Source organism: Protopterus annectens, unplaced genomic scaffold (genome assembly GCF_019279795.1).
Source record: "Protopterus annectens isolate FY-2018-M unplaced genomic scaffold, PAN1.0 ctg63942_obj.part0, whole genome shotgun sequence".
Taxonomy (NCBI): domain Eukaryota; kingdom Metazoa; phylum Chordata; order Ceratodontiformes; family Protopteridae; genus Protopterus; species Protopterus annectens.
The window spans coordinates 1-11,491 of NW_025052059.1; the positions used below are offsets into that span (position 1 = coordinate 1).

The following is an 11,491-nucleotide window of genomic DNA, read 5'->3' on the forward strand; positions in this document are numbered from 1 at the left end:
GGAAAGGGACAAATCCCTGCTATCTGGCTTAAAGTGTACTGAAGTACTCGCTGTCAATGAAATGAGTTGTCAGTCAAATGGGCTGCCGATCACATGAAGGTAAGCCGAGAAAATAGAGCTAAAACAATTCTACATAACCCTTACAAGCCTATCCAATAGTTTATCCCCAAAAGAAATCTCAGTCAACACTTGTCATCGTCAGTCCTTCATTGACAGGGGCGACAACTGATGGCTGAGGTTTCTTTTTGGGAATAAACTCTTGGCTAGGATTGCAAGGGCGCAGGACTATTCGCCTGGTAAACTACCAGCAACAGAGTATTACCACCCTGTTGCACAACACAGAAGAACTGAGGTGTAGAAAACACAAGAAGTCAGGTGTAAAAAATAAACTAAGTGCTTGTTTTGCTACACTGAGCATGTGCAGGGCGACGCCTAGTTTAATCGAGATTGAACTCAAAAAGCATCTAGCAGTGACATTATGCATTTGGATGAATCTTCAGCAATCCACTCATTAATACATCGTGAAATGTAACCTATTCTGGTCTTTCACATGCAGCAGTCTACATATGCTGAAACAATGCATTATCTGAAAGTTTCAAGTGATTATTTTTCTAATTAGTTTTTCTTTTCTTTAGTAGGAAAACCTACCTACAGAGGCTCTGTCGTCCAAGTTCAAGTCCACAGAAGAACCAGCACTTCACAGACTAGACGTAGCACACATACTCTGTAAGAGATGTCTGCATTATACTGCAAAAGAAATGAAAAACTACTTAGAAAAATAATCACTATTAGATCAATAAAAAAAAATTAGAAAGGTATAACAATATCAGTATGAGAATAATAATATACAAGAAAAACTCCACCTGAAAAATAAAATTGAGGAAAGGGGGGTAACCCACAAGCGGCATATAAAATAACCTGTTGCTCAGCAATGGGTTGGCAAGAATAGCTGAATTAAAGCACACTTTGTTTTACTGTATTGGGAATTCCGCAGATATAAACCTGTCCAAAGTAAGGCAAGACGTAGAAACTTGTGCCAGTCTCATTTCGCACTTGGTTTACATGCGATTGTCTTGTGAAGTCAGAGTGGGCAACATCTCATTACGTATGCCTGTTTGGTAATTACCTGACATGGACTAAAGTTTAAAGGGCACAGAATACGAGTAGGTACTATGATGATCTTCAGAAGTACCGGATTAAGATCGAACATGCATAAAAAAACTTAGGTATCTAGATGCCAGTGAAATATTTCTCACATTAAAAGACTTAAAATCATACTTGCAGACTAGATAAGAAAAGTACACTGGAAATAGTCAAATATGCTATACGTAGATATTAGATAATACAGTCTTCCCCAATATACAGTATAAAACTACAAGCAATGTGCATCTGAACACCAGAAAAAGGGGCCAACATGATGTATGCATAAGGAAGCACTGCGTAATGCCCATAACACCTAGGAGCAAGTATTTCTAAATTAAACTACATAAGTAAATAAGTTACCTTCATTTGATCGAAAGCCTATTTGACTGACAACTCATTTGATTGACAACTAGTAATTCACTACACTTTAAGGCAAATAACAGGGATTTGTGTCCTTCCACAACGTAGTGCTACCCTGGAGTTGGCATATATAGATAGAGGATGTGGGGGGCAAAGACCACCACATTGGGGGGGCTGAATGGGGAAAAGTCCCACACCTAGTTTGGTTTAAATTCTGTACTTTTTGTGTTATTTTCTTCTTTTAAACGAAACTAGGTGGGGGGCTTCGCCCCCATACCTCCCAATGTGGGGGGCTATGCCCCCACACCCCTAACTATATATAACAACTCCAGGGTTGCACTATATTGGGGAAAGGGGACAAATCCCTGCTATCTGGCTTAAAGTGTACTGAAGTACTCGCTGTCAATGAAATGAGTTGTCAGTCAAATGGGCTGCCGATCACATGAAGGTAAGCCGAGAAAATAGAGCTAAAACAATTCTACATAACCCTTACAAGCCTATCCAATAGTTTATCCCCAAAAGAAATCTCAGTCAACACTTGTCATCGTCAGTCCTTCATTGACAGGGGCGACAACTGATGGCTGAGGTTTCTTTTTGGGAATAAACTCTTGGCTAGGATTGCAAGGGCGCAGGACTATTCGCCTGGTAAACTACCAGCAACAGAGTATTACCACCCTGTTGCACAACACAGAAGAACTGAGGTGTAGAAAACACAAGAAGTCAGGTGTAAAAAATAAACTAAGTGCTTGTTTTGCTACACTGAGCATGTGCAGGGCGACGCCTAGTTTAATCGAGATTGAACTCAAAAAGCATCTAGCAGTGACATTATGCATTTGGATGAATCTTCAGCAATCCACTCATTAATACATCGTGAAATGTAACCTATTCTGGTCTTTCACATGCAGCAGTCTACATATGCTGAAACAATGCATTATCTGAAAGTTTCAAGTGATTATTTTTCTAATTAGTTTTTCTTTTCTTTAGTAGGAAAACCTACCTACAGAGGCTCTGTCGTCCAAGTTCAAGTCCACAGAAGAACCAGCACTTCACAGACTAGACGTAGCACACATACTCTGTAAGAGATGTCTGCATTATACTGCAAAAGAAATGAAAAACTACTTAGAAAAATAATCACTATTAGATCAATAAAAAAAAATTAGAAAGGTATAACAATATCAGTATGAGAATAATAATATACAAGAAAAACTCCACCTGAAAAATAAAATTGAGGAAAGTGGAGTAACCCACAAGCGGCATATAAAATAACCTGTTGCTCAGCAATGGGTTGGCAAGAATAGCTGAAGTAAAGCACACTTTGTTTTACTGTATTGGGAATTCCGCAGATACAAACCTGTCCAAAGTAAGGCAAGACGTAGAAACTTGTGCCAGTCTCATTTCGCGCTTGGTTTACATGCGATTGTCTTGTGAAGTCAGAGTGGGCAACATCTCATTACGTATGCCTGTTTGGTAGTTACCTGACATGGACTAAAGTTTAAAGGGCACAGAATACGAGTAGGTACTATGATGATCTTCAGAAGTACCGGATTAAGATCGAACATGCATAAAAAAACTTAGGTATCTAGATGCCAGTGAAATATTTCTCACATTAAAAGACTTAAAATCATACTCGCAGACTGGATAAGAAAAGTACACTGGAAATACTCAAATATGCTATACGTAGATATTAGATAATACAGTCTTCCCCAATATACAGTATAAAACTACAAGCAATGTGCATCTGAACACCAGAAAAAGGGGCCAACATGATGTATGCATAAGGAAGCACTGCGTAATGCCCATAACACCTAGGAGCAAGTATTTCTAAATTAAACTACATAAGTAAATAAGTTACCTTCATTTGATCGAAAGCCTATTTGACTGACAACTCATTTGATTGACAACTAGTAATTCACTACACTTTAAGGCAAATAACAGGGATTTGTGTCCTTCCACAACGTAGTGCTACCCTGGAGTTGGCATATATAGATAGAGGATGTGGGGGGCAAAGACCACCACATTGGGGGGGCTGAATGGGGAAAAGTCCCACACCTAGTTTGGTTTAAATTCTGTACTTTTTGTGTTATTTTCTTCTTTTAAACGAAACTAGGTGGGGGGCTTCGCCCCCATACCTCCCAATGTGGGGGGCTATGCCCCCACACCCCTAACTATATATAACAACTCCAGGGTTGCACTATATTGGGGAAGGGGACAAATCCCTGCTATCTGGCTTAAAGTGTACTGAAGTACTCGCTGTCAATGAAATGAGTTGTCAGTCAAATGGGTTTCAGACAAATGGGCTGCCGATCACATGAAGGTAAGCCGAGAAAATAGAGCTAAAACAATTCTACATAACCCTTACAAGCCTATCCAATAGTTTATCCCCAAAAAGAAATCTCAGTCAACACTTGTCATCGTCAGTCCTTCATTGACAGGGGCGACAACTGATGGCTGAGGTTTCTTTTTGGGAATAAACTCTTGGCTAGGATTGCAAGGGCGCAGGACTATTCGCCTGGTAAACTACCAGCAACAGAGTATTACCACCCTGTTGCACAACACAGAAGAACTGAGGTGTAGAAAACACAAGAAGTCAGGTGTAAAAAATAAACTAAGTGCTTGTTTTGCTACACTGAGCATGTGCAGGGCGACGCCTAGTTTAATCGAGATTGAACTCAAAAAGCATCTAGCAGTGACATTATGCATTTGGATGAATCTTCAGCAATCCACTCATTAATACATCGTGAAATGTAACCTATTCTGGTCTTTCACATGCAGCAGTCTACATATGCTGAAACAATGCATTATCTGAAAGTTTCAAGTGATTATTTTTCTAATTAGTTTTTCTTTTCTTTAGTAGGAAAACCTACCTACAGAGGCTCTGTCGTCCAAGTTCAAGTCCACAGAAGAACCAGCACTTCACAGACTAGACGTAGCACACATACTCTGTAAGAGATGTCTGCATTATACTGCAAAAGAAATGAAAAACTACTTAGAAAAATAATCACTATTAGATCAATAAAAAAAGTTAGAAAGGTATAACAATATCAGTATGAGAATAATAATATACAAGAAAAACTCCACCTGAAAAATAAAATTGAGGAAAGGGGAGTAACCCACAAGCGGCATATAAAATAACCTGTTGCTCAGCAATGGGTTGGCAAGAATAGCTGAAGTAAAGCACACTTTGTTTTACTGTATTGGGAATTCCGCAGATACAAACCTGTCCAAAGTAAGGCAAGACGTAGAAACTTGTGCCAGTCTCATTTCGCGCTTGGTTTACATGCGATTGTCTTGTGAAGTCAGAGTGGGCAACATCTCATTACGTATGCCTGTTTGGTAGTTACCTGACATGGACTAAAGTTTAAAGGGCACAGAATACGAGTAGGTACTATGATGATCTTCAGAAGTACCGGATTAAGATCGAACATGCATAAAAAAACTTAGGTATCTAGATGCCAGTGAAATATTTCTCACATTAAAAGACTTAAAATCATACTCGCAGACTGGATAAGAAAAGTACACTGGAAATACTCAAATATGCTATACGTAGATATTAGATAATACAGTCTTCCCCAATATACAGTATAAAACTACAAGCAATGTGCATCTGAACACCAGAAAAAGGGGCCAACATGATGTATGCATAAGGAAGCACTGCGTAATGCCCATAACACCTAGGAGCAAGTATTTCTAAATTAAACTACATAAGTAAATAAGTTACCTTCATTTGATCGAAAGCCTATTTGACTGACAACTCATTTGATTGACAACTAGTAATTCACTACACTTTAAGGCAAATAACAGGGATTTGTGTCCTTCCACAACGTAGTGCTACCCTGGAGTTGGCATATATAGATAGAGGATGTGGGGGGCAAAGACCACCACATTGGGGGGGCTGAATGGGGAAAAGTCCCACACCTAGTTTGGTTTAAATTCTGTACTTTTTGTGTTATTTTCTTCTTTTAAACGAAACTAGGTGGGGCTTCGCCCCCATACCTCCCAATGTGGGGGGCTATGCCCCCACACCCCCCTAACTATATATAACAACTCCAGGGTTGCACTATATTGGGGAAGGGGACAAATCCCTGCTATCTGGCTTAAAGTGTACTGAAGTACTCGCTGTCAATGAAATGAGTTGTCAGTCAAATGGGTTTCAGACAAATGGGCTGCCGATCACATGAAGGTAAGCCGAGAAAATAGAGCTAAAACAATTCTACATAACCCTTACAAGCCTATCCAATAGTTTATCCCCAAAAAGAAATCTCAGTCAACACTTGTCATCGTCAGTCCTTCATTGACAGGGGCGACAACTGATGGCTGAGGTTTCTTTTTGGGAATAAACTCTTGGCTAGGATTGCAAGGGCGCAGGACTATTCGCCTGGTAAACTACCAGCAACAGAGTATTACCACCCTGTTGCACAACACAGAAGAACTGAGGTGTAGAAAACACAAGAAGTCAGGTGTAAAAAATAAACTAAGTGCTTGTTTTGCTACACTGAGCATGTGCAGGGCGACGCCTAGTTTAATCGAGATTGAACTCAAAAAGCATCTAGCAGTGACATTATGCATTTGGATGAATCTTCAGCAATCCACTCATTAATACATCGTGAAATGTAACCTATTCTGGTCTTTCACATGCAGCAGTCTACATATGCTGAAACAATGCATTATCTGAAAGTTTCAAGTGATTATTTTTCTAATTAGTTTTTCTTTTCTTTAGTAGGAAAACCTACCTACAGAGGCTCTGTCGTCCAAGTTCAAGTCCACAGAAGAACCAGCACTTCACAGACTAGACGTAGCACACATACTCTGTAAGAGATGTCTGCATTATACTGCAAAAGAAATGAAAAACTACTTAGAAAAATAATCACTATTAGATCAATAAAAAAAAATTAGAAAGGTATAACAATATCAGTATGAGAATAATAATATACAAGAAAAACTCCACCTGAAAAATAAAATTGAGGAAAGTGGAGTAACCCACAAGCGGCATATAAAATAACCTGTTGCTCAGCAATGGGTTGGCAAGAATAGCTGAAGTAAAGCACACTTTGTTTTACTGTATTGGGAATTCCGCAGATACAAACCTGTCCAAAGTAAGGCAAGACGTAGAAACTTGTGCCAGTCTCATTTCGCGCTTGGTTTACATGCGATTGTCTTGTGAAGTCAGAGTGGGCAACATCTCATTACGTATGCCTGTTTGGTAGTTACCTGACATGGACTAAAGTTTAAAGGGCACAGAATACGAGTAGGTACTATGATGATCTTCAGAAGTACCGGATTAAGATCGAACATGCATAAAAAAACTTAGGTATCTAGATGCCAGTGAAATATTTCTCACATTAAAAGACTTAAAATCATACTCGCAGACTGGATAAGAAAAGTACACTGGAAATACTCAAATATGCTATACGTAGATATTAGATAATACAGTCTTCCCCAATATACAGTATAAAACTACAAGCAATGTGCATCTGAACACCAGAAAAAGGGGCCAACATGATGTATGCATAAGGAAGCACTGCGTAATGCCCATAACACCTAGGAGCAAGTATTTCTAAATTAAACTACATAAGTAAATAAGTTACCTTCATTTGATCGAAAGCCTATTTGACTGACAACTCATTTGATTGACAACTAGTAATTCACTACACTTTAAGGCAAATAACAGGGATTTGTGTCCTTCCACAACGTAGTGCTACCCTGGAGTTGGCATATATAGATAGAGGATGTGGGGGGCAAAGACCACCACATTGGGGGGGCTGAATGGGGAAAAGTCCCACACCTAGTTTGGTTTAAATTCTGTACTTTTTGTGTTATTTTCTTCTTTTAAATGAAACTAGGTGGGGGGCTTCGCCCCAATACCTCCCAATGTGGGGGGCTATGCCCCCACACCCCTAACTATATATAACAACTCCAGGGTTGCACTATATTGGGAAGGGGACAAATCCCTGCTATCTGGCTTAAAGTGTACTGAAGTACTCGCTGTCAATGAAATGAGTTGTCAGTCAAATGGGCTGCCGATCACATGAAGGTAAGCCGAGAAAATAGAGCTAAAACAATTCTACATAACCCTTACAAGCCTATCCAATAGTTTATCCCCAAAAAGAAATCTCAGTCAACACTTGTCATCGTCAGTCCTTCATTGACAGGGGCGACAACTGATGGCTGAGGTTTCTTTTTGGGAATAAACTCTTGGCTAGGATTGCAAGGGCGCAGGACTATTCGCCTGGTAAACTACCAGCAACAGAGTATTACCACCCTGTTGCACAACACAGAAGAACTGAGGTGTAGAAAACACAAGAAGTCAGGTGTAAAAAATAAACTAAGTGCTTGTTTTGCTACACTGAGCATGTGCAGGGCGACGCCTAGTTTAATCGAGATTGAACTCAAAAAGCATCTAGCAGTGACATTATGCATTTGGATGAATCTTCAGCAATCCACTCATTAATACATCGTGAAATGTAACCTATTCTGGTCTTTCACATGCAGCAGTCTACATATGCTGAAACAATGCATTATCTGAAAGTTTCAAGTGATTATTTTTCTAATTAGTTTTTCTTTTCTTTAGTAGGAAAACCTACCTACAGAGGCTCTGTCGTCCAAGTTCAAGTCCACAGAAGAACCAGCACTTCACAGACTAGACGTAGCACACATACTCTGTAAGAGATGTCTGCATTATACTGCAAAAGAAATGAAAAACTACTTAGAAAAATAATCACTATTAGATCAATAAAAAAAGTTAGAAAGGTATAACAATATCAGTATGAGAATAATAATATACAAGAAAAACTCCACCTGAAAAATAAAATTGAGGAAAGGGGAGTAACCCACAAGCGGCATATAAAATAACCTGTTGCTCAGCAATGGGTTGGCAAGAATAGCTGAAGTAAAGCACACTTTGTTTTACTGTATTGGGAATTCCGCAGATACAAACCTGTCCAAAGTAAGGCAAGACGTAGAAACTTGTGCCAGTCTCATTTCGCGCTTGGTTTACATGCGATTGTCTTGTGAAGTCAGAGTGGGCAACATCTCATTACGTATGCCTGTTTGGTAGTTACCTGACATGGACTAAAGTTTAAAGGGCACAGAATACGAGTAGGTACTATGATGATCTTCAGAAGTACCGGATTAAGATCGAACATGCATAAAAAAACTTAGGTATCTAGATGCCAGTGAAATATTTCTCACATTAAAAGACTTAAAATCATACTCGCAGACTGGATAAGAAAAGTACACTGGAAATACTCAAATATGCTATACGTAGATATTAGATAATACAGTCTTCCCCAATATACAGTATAAAACTACAAGCAATGTGCATCTGAACACCAGAAAAAGGGGCCAACATGATGTATGCATAAGGAAGCACTGCGTAATGCCCATAACACCTAGGAGCAAGTATTTCTAAATTAAACTACATAAGTAAATAAGTTACCTTCATTTGATCGAAAGCCTATTTGACTGACAACTCATTTGATTGACAACTAGTAATTCACTACACTTTAAGGCAAATAACAGGGATTTGTGTCCTTCCACAACGTAGTGCTACCCTGGAGTTGGCATATATAGATAGAGGATGTGGGGGGCAAAGACCACCACATTGGGGGGGCTGAATGGGGAAAAGTCCCACACCTAGTTTGGTTTAAATTCTGTACTTTTTGTGTTATTTTCTTCTTTTAAATGAAACTAGGTGGGGGGCTTCGCCCCCATACCTCCCAATGTGGGGGGCTATGCCCCCACACCCCCCTAACTATATATAACAACTCCAGGGTTGCACTATATTGGGGAAGGGGACAAATCCCTGCTATCTGGCTTAAAGTGTACTGAAGTACTCGCTGTCAATGAAATGAGTTGTCAGTCAAATGGGCTGCCGATCACATGAAGGTAAGCCGAGAAAATAGAGCTAAAACAATTCTACATAACCCTTACAAGCCTATCCAATAGTTTATCCCCAAAAAGAAATCTCAGTCAACACTTGTCATCGTCAGTCCTTCATTGACAGGGGCGACAACTGATGGCTGAGGTTTCTTTTTGGGAATAAACTCTTGGCTAGGATTGCAAGGGCGCAGGACTATTCGCCTGGTAAACTACCAGCAACAGAGTATTACCACCCTGTTGCACAACACAGAAGAACTGAGGTGTAGAAAACACAAGAAGTCAGGTGTAAAAAATAAACTAAGTGCTTGTTTTGCTACACTGAGCATGTGCAGGGCGACGCCTAGTTTAATCGAGATTGAACTCAAAAAGCATCTAGCAGTGACATTATGCATTTGGATGAATCTTCAGCAATCCACTCATTAATACATCGTGAAATGTAACCTATTCTGGTCTTTCACATGCAGCAGTCTACATATGCTGAAACAATGCATTATCTGAAAGTTTCAAGTGATTATTTTTCTAATTAGTTTTTCTTTTCTTTAGTAGGAAAACCTACCTACAGAGGCTCTGTCGTCCAAGTTCAAGTCCACAGAAGAACCAGCACTTCACAGACTAGACGTAGCACACATACTCTGTAAGAGATGTCTGCATTATACTGCAAAAGAAATGAAAAACTACTTAGAAAAATAATCACTATTAGATCAATAAAAAAAAATTAGAAAGGTATAACAATATCAGTATGAGAATAATAATATACAAGAAAAACTCCACCTGAAAAATAAAATTGAGGAAAGTGGAGTAACCCACAAGCGGCATATAAAATAACCTGTTGCTCAGCAATGGGTTGGCAAGAATAGCTGAAGTAAAGCACACTTTGTTTTACTGTATTGGGAATTCCGCAGATACAAACCTGTCCAAAGTAAGGCAAGACGTAGAAACTTGTGCCAGTCTCATTTCGCGCTTGGTTTACATGCGACTGTCTTGTGAAGTCAGAGTGGGCAACATCTCATTACGTATGCCTGTTTGGTAGTTACCTGACATGGACTAAAGTTTAAAGGGCACAGAATACGAGTAGGTACTATGATGATCTTCAGAAGTACCGGATTAAGATCGAACATGCATAAAAAAACTTAGGTATCTAGATGCCAGTGAAATATTTCTCACATTAAAAGACTTAAAATCATACTCGCAGACTGGATAAGAAAAGTACACTGGAAATACTCAAATATGCTATACGTAGATATTAGATAATACAGTCTTCCCCAATATACAGTATAAAACTACAAGCAATGTGCATCTGAACACCAGAAAAAGGGGCCAACATGATGTATGCATAAGGAAGCACTGCGTAATGCCCATAACACCTAGGAGCAAGTATTTCTAAATTAAACTACATAAGTAAATAAGTTACCTTCATTTGATCGAAAGCCTATTTGACTGACAACTCATTTGATTGACAACTAGTAATTCACTACACTTTAAGGCAAATAACAGGGATTTGTGTCCTTCCACAACGTAGTGCTACCCTGGAGTTGGCATATATAGATAGAGGATGTGGGGGGCAAAGACCACCACATTGGGGGGGCTGAATGGGGAAAAGTCCCACACCTAGTTTGGTTTAAATTCTGTACTTTTTGTGTTATTTTCTTCTTTTAAATGAAACTAGGTGGGGGGCTTCGCCCCATACCTCCCAATGTGGGGGGCTATGCCCCCACACCCCCCTAACTATATATAACAACTCCAGGGTTGCACTATATTGGGGAAGGGGACAAATCCCTGCTATCTGGCTTAAAGTGTACTGAAGTACTCGCTGTCAATGAAATGAGTTGTCAGTCAAATGGGCTGCCGATCACATGAAGGTAAGCCGAGAAAATAGAGCTAAAACAATTCTACATAACCCTTACAAGCCTATCCAATAGTTTATCCCCAAAAGAAATCTCAGTCAACACTTGTCATCGTCAGTCCTTCATTGACAGGGGCGACAACTGATGGCTGAGGTTTCTTTTGGGAATAAACTCTTGGCTAGGATTGCAAGGGCGCAGGACTATTCGCCTGGTAAACTACCAGCAACAGAGTATTACCACCCTGTTGCACAACACAGAAGAACTGA

The 11,491-nt window shown here is 39.6% G+C and overlaps 1 long non-coding RNA gene across 1 annotated transcript; it reads right to left on the reverse strand.

Moving 5' to 3' along the window:
• Positions 1-253: 253 nt before the first annotated feature.
• On the reverse strand, positions 254-10,823 carry LOC122792015. The gene is made up of 6 exons (XR_006363261.1): positions 9,938-10,823; positions 8,085-8,183; positions 6,234-6,332; positions 4,368-4,466; positions 2,501-2,599; positions 254-747 (listed from the first exon to the last, which is right to left on the reverse strand). It is a non-coding gene; the product is annotated as an uncharacterized LOC122792015 (long non-coding RNA).
• Positions 10,824-11,491: the final 668 nt, after the last annotated feature.